Source organism: Leuresthes tenuis, unplaced genomic scaffold (genome assembly GCF_036924035.1).
Source record: "Leuresthes tenuis unplaced genomic scaffold, fLeuTen1.0.hap1 SCAF_23, whole genome shotgun sequence".
In the NCBI taxonomy this organism is placed as follows: domain Eukaryota; kingdom Metazoa; phylum Chordata; class Actinopteri; order Atheriniformes; family Atherinopsidae; genus Leuresthes; species Leuresthes tenuis.
In genome coordinates, this window is record NW_027325377.1 from 12,261,267 (window position 1) to 12,267,181 (window position 5,915).

At 40.4% G+C, this 5,915-nt stretch overlaps 1 non-coding gene across 1 annotated transcript; it reads right to left on the bottom strand.

Moving 5' to 3' along the window:
- Positions 1-191, bottom strand: LOC140283570 (U2 spliceosomal RNA). Its single transcript, XR_011910164.1, has one exon. It is a non-coding gene; the product is annotated as a U2 spliceosomal RNA (small nuclear RNA).
- Between the last annotated feature and the right edge of the window lie 5,724 nt (positions 192-5,915).

Here is a 5,915-nt window from a genome sequence, read left to right on the forward strand (position 1 = left end):
GGAGAGCGCACCGTTCCCAGGGGCACTACAGTACCGGGTCGATGCTTGGAGTGAACGGAGCAAGCTCCTTTTTCAACTCCTATTGATACAAATCCATTTAATATGTAGTCCTCGCATAGAGGACACATCAGACATTAAACTGATAAGAACAGATACTACACTTGATCTTAGCCAAAAGGCCGAGAAGCGATAACTGTCCACTGGTTCACGTCCGAGGGCCCTTCCTGGCACAATGCGCACTTGTAGCGGTGTTCTTTTTATGGCCATAGTGTCACTTTGCACCTCGGCCCACCCGCTGCACTGAGCACTCTTCAGCCCTTTTAAATGGTATAACTTTACACTACCGCACGCTCCAGCGAGCACCATTCAAGCAACAACTTTGCACTCCAGCTTCGAACATTGGCACAGTCGCAACAAGTAAGGCGACTCTACTCAGAGAAGTCACTCTGCACAGTAACAAGATTTCTTTTGCACAGACAGAAAGGGCTTCATCCGCAAAGGTAAAGCCTGCCAAAAATAGAAACAACTCATTAGTGCTGCTCAACGTTGTACTTTGCAGTAAAAGAAAGAGCAAATCTAAAGATTCAGGAATCCGAGAATAAGCTTACTTCCATGAGTTCTTCACGATTTCGGATTTTGCTATAAAATGAATTCCTTCACTCAAACTAAATTAAAACTGCTAAACCGCTAATCTGTTACATGCAAGGCAGATGTCAAATTCACCGAAATAGGATCTAAGGGTATTTGGCCAATCGAGCTGTAGCAGCTTCGGTAAAAGAGTATAAGTTGAAGAGTTTATGAATAAAGGTGTGCACACACATAGTGAGTTGTAGGAAAATAGGCAGGGAGCAATGCCGGCTGGGGTATAGGTTCTTGTATGTTGTCTGACTGTTTGATTTGAATGTGTTGTGTAAGTGTCCTGTTGAATGTTACATGTTTGGGCTTTGACACGCTTCACTGTGGTTGTTAACTGTGTGGTGTGTCCTGAAATGTTATATGTTTGGGCTGTGTGACATGCTTAATGCTTTTCAGTAGCAACCCACTTATTCATATATAGCAACTGACAACATAAGAAGTCCGGACATACTTTGATAGTAGTTGTAGAAGTATCCTTATTGATAATAGATAAACTAATTCATAGTGATAGAACAGTAGATGAACAGGTGCCTGCACATGTCTCATGAAAATAAAATGGGTGTATGATTGCTGACGGCAGAGCAATACTGCCAAACTTATGAGTTCTTGTGGCAAACTTGATTCAGTGTCTTGACGTGTATACGCTGTTTCGCTGACTTGTCACAAGAAACAAAGTGTGTTTGATAAGATCCGACCATTTTATTACGGGAGGATCAGTATATATGGATTCTGATGTGACTGATAAACTCATTCGTATCTTAAGCATAATCTAATACGTGAGACAACGCCCTGGCACACAATCAAAAAAAAAAAAAGAGAGAGCGGTTTTGTGTCCCCACAGTCCATAATGTAGAAAAGAGAGAAAAAAGCCTTTCTGATTTGTTGTGTGTGCTCACAGTGCAGAGTGTAGAGAAAAGAGAGAAAAGAAAGCCGTTTTGGTGTCACGGGTGTTGTGACTTACACACACACATTTCTGAATTGAGAAAGGAAATTATTTTAGAGGAAGCACTAGAGTTTAGATCCCACATTTGTTGATAGGCATTCATTTAATTTTTCTTTTAATCAGTTTTAAAGTGAATACTAACTGAGAAATGAAAAAGGTGAAGAGTTTAGAAGCTTGGTTCAAGAGCAAAACTTGGTTTATGATCAGCTGAGTCTCTAAACAGAACAGCAAAGGGCTTCATCGAACATTTAAAAAAGATTCAGATTGTTAGAATATCCAGAATTTATAGGAATGGTGGTGATTACTCTTATTTTCTACAATGGAAATAACTGCACCATGTCTGTTTTATGAATTTAAGGGGCTAAAAAGTTTTGTTCTCGTTTTTCTATGATTAACCGAATGTATGTGAGAGTCCAAACAGACAGAAGGGTTACGGCCGAGCGCTGGACCTTCCAAAAAAGATGAGACAGGCTGGACCCGTGCCATACTAGTTAAGGCCTGCCTGTGGATTACAGGTTCTTTAAACTCTCACACACACAAACTCACACACGTTCGCACACATACACCCATACACACACACATTCTTGAACTTGCTGCAAGATTAAACCTTTGCATTAACTGACTCCAGCAACTCTGAGTCTCATTGAGAGACTTTTCTCAACAATTGGGTCCTCAAACCAGATCTCAACGTTTTTTCCGCTGTCCAGGGTCGGAGCTGAAACCGTGCACGGGGGAGTCCAGTACTCCTAATGAAAGACCCCCTGCTGAATTGCGGTAATTAGGGGCCAGTGTCCACTGAAAGGGGAAAAAGGGACGAGATCGTACTTTTGAATCAATGGCCAGAAGCCATTGGCAGTGCAGGCATCAACAATAATGGTGTTATTTCACCCATTAACACTTAAGGTACCTCATGCAGTGGCTGTGATATGGTTACTTAACAAAATATCTTTACCAGACATCTCTCCTACATAACAGTTCTTCTTTCACAGCCACACCTTGTTGTCGAGAGATGTGCTACACTTAATCCATCCACACTGCTACCTACCCCACAGATGGAAAGCCTCATGATTGCATGTCAGAAATAACCATCAGTGTTTTACCCAGGCCAGACTTAACTGATATACATTATGAAAATGCAGAAATAACTATATTTATTCAACAGATCAAAGAAAAAAACCCTGATGGCACAAATGCTACAGGATTTGCAGTAGTAACAGAAACTGAAGTTTTCTTAAAACAACCACTACCAAAAAATTACTCTGTTCAAGCAGTCGAATTGGTAGCTTTAACTGAAGCTTGTAAATTAAATAACAAAAAGGTTGTTAACGTTTACACTGACAGTCAGTATGCCTTCTCAACTGTACATGTGTTAACACAGCATTGGAAAAACAGGTATGTTGACATCCACAGCTAAATGTATAAACTACAAATATTTTAGCATTATTAGATGTTATTCAATTGCCATCTACAATAGACTCGTATGAATGACCGGAAGGAAAACCATACTGCCAAAGAATTTGTTTAAATATGCTGCAGTATTGAGCCACGGACCATGTCATGTCTCAACAGGAGGGATGGAAGCAATAATGAACCAGGTTTTTACAGCATATGGTTTTACTAATTATTAAAAACATTTTTTTAGAATAAATAAATGAATAAAGTTTTGTCTAGCAGGTCAAATATGTGCAAAATACATTCCACAGGGCAATCTAAGACCAAAACGAAGATAATTCCCTAAGCCAGTGTATCTTTTTCAACATATTTGTTTGGATTTCATTATTTCATTATTTTGTAGATTTCATTGAACTAAATTAATGTTAAGGGAAACGATTCTGCTCAGTGACAACAGAGGTTTTTACCAAATGGTCTGAAATATTTCCATGTGCACAAGCAGATGCACTCTCAGTAGCAAAATCACGCGTAAAATAACTCATTTCTAGATTTGAAATTCCTGAAAAGATCTTCAGTGATAATTTGACACACTTTGTAAACAATGTCATCTCACTGATGGCAAAGAACTTAAAATAGACCTTAGAAACCACTGTGATATAGAAGGTTTCGCTAACACATTGGAATTGTTTTACTATTTACATATGCATGTGCAGTGAAGAATTGCTTGCTGCTGATAAATGCAAAGAAGAACAGCTTACACATAAATGCTCACATATAGGCTGCTGAATGCAATGAAGACCTGCTTATCCAGTAAAGTTCAATGTCAATGTGTAATATCCAATTAGGATTTGCAAAACAGTGAAGTTAAACAATGAATGGGTCCATAGTCGGTATGAGAAGACTACAGGAATATTTACCTGGGTGTACGTTCAAACAGAGATGAGAAAATTGCGATAAATTATTGTTTGTTTGTTTGTTAGTATGTATATGAATGTTATGTGTATAAACTGTGCTGAGTTGTAGTTACTCAGTAGTGTCTCAGTGAAACAACCGACGGGGGAAGCCTTGCGGTGACAACAAAAGCAGTGTTTTACTGATCAGTCAAGTTGCTCCAGTGTACTCCATACAAACTGGTTGGCTACTGAAGGGATAGAAAATGGGGAATACTTGTTTTAAAGCAAACAAGGAATTAGATGGGAAAAATACATGTTTTAACGGGACCCAGACAATATTATATAGATGTCGCCACTGAAGTAAAGAACATTTACGTGGGATGGTGTGAGGGTCCTCGTTTGGCTGACGTTCGCCGATATGCTCGCCATGCTCAGAACCAAGTTGAGACGCGTAAGACAACCAAAAGGGACAAGTGTGAAAAGGAGCTGCATGTGGCAACCATGACCATGTATTACGCAGTTGGTGTAAACAGAGGACGAGGCCGAAGTCGAAGACGTGGACGTGTGGGAGAGGAGCCACGCCAGAGCTATGATCCGAATATTTGTTTTTACTGTGGCCAGACTGGACACTGGAAGAAGGACTGTCCACAGCTAAAAAGTGATGAAATTGGGCAAAAGGCTGACTGAGGGTGGGAGGCAGGTTCTGGACGTCACGCGGCAGCGGAGCCTCCACTAATGGGTGATAGCACAAACACACTCACACATTTTTCCTGCTCTGTGTAGTGAAGCAACGCTTGCCGACTGTGATTCACGTAGTAAAGTTTTGCATGCTATTTCCGTCCTAGAGCAAAGATATTTCTCTCAGAATATAGGAACTTATGTTCATCAGTAGTGACGTCAGGGGAGTTTGATTGTCCTCCAAAGTTAAGTGGAAACCACGTTTACTGTATATCTGCATCAGGCCAGGTTGTGAAGGAGAAAATGACAATGCCCATTGCGTGTTGTCACTCCCGATGAGCTCTCCTTCAAACACTCATTTTTGTTATCAGAGTTGTGTCCCATTAACCTGATGGGCTGTGATCTCATGTGTAAATTAGGCATTATTTTAACTTCTACACCAGAGGGTGTTAAGGTTATGTTACAGCCTGACAAAGTTTTCACAGCAGTGCAGTTTGATTCATCGGCACTTACATATGCTTATGAGTGGAAACTTCCCAGCTCTCCTTTTTCACAACAACTAGTGGAAGAAGCAAAAGCGTTAGTTTCACCCCTTTCTGATTTCATGCAACCTACTGATTTGCACTGCACATCACACATTTCTTCGGGGCCTGACAATGACTATGAGAAGAAGTGAAAAAATATGTGCGCCTACTTTATTGGCTGTGTCGCTCACTCCAGAGCACTTCGATTTTTTTAATGTTTGTGGTACTCGCCCTCACATTTCCTTGGCCAAATGTACACACTGGCAGTGACAAGGTGTGGGAGAGTTTGTTGCTACATGTCAGAAAGAAATGGAGTGGACCGTTTCACCTGCTGATCCAAATTTGATGTTTTCTGAACGATTGTCAGCATACAAAAAAACATTTTTGAGTACAATGCATTGTCAAAGAACTGTGGACTTAATTCCTACCACAGAATCACATTTTGAAGCATGTTTTTTATCTGAAACAGATTTGTCTTCGATACCCATGTTGGCTGAAGTGCCCAATGATCTTTGGGCTAAGAGCAAATATGATGTGGGGTTGATAAAAGGCTGTGAACCAGTAATTGTCACCCCTAAATCAGACTTTTGTCCATGTAAAAAACAATACCCTTTTAAGCCTGAAGCAATTAAAGGGATTAAACCTGTTTTTCAATCTTTTCAGAAAACAGGCGTTATTGTTCCTTTTGAAAATTCACCTGTGCTTACTCCATTGTTTCCTGTTAAAAAGATTAAAGATGCTGGCCAGCCAGATGAATGGCGTTTTGTACAGGACCTCCAAGCGGTGAATGCTGCAGTTCAGCCACATGCTCCTACTGTGCCCAACCCACACACTATTTTGTCTCAAATT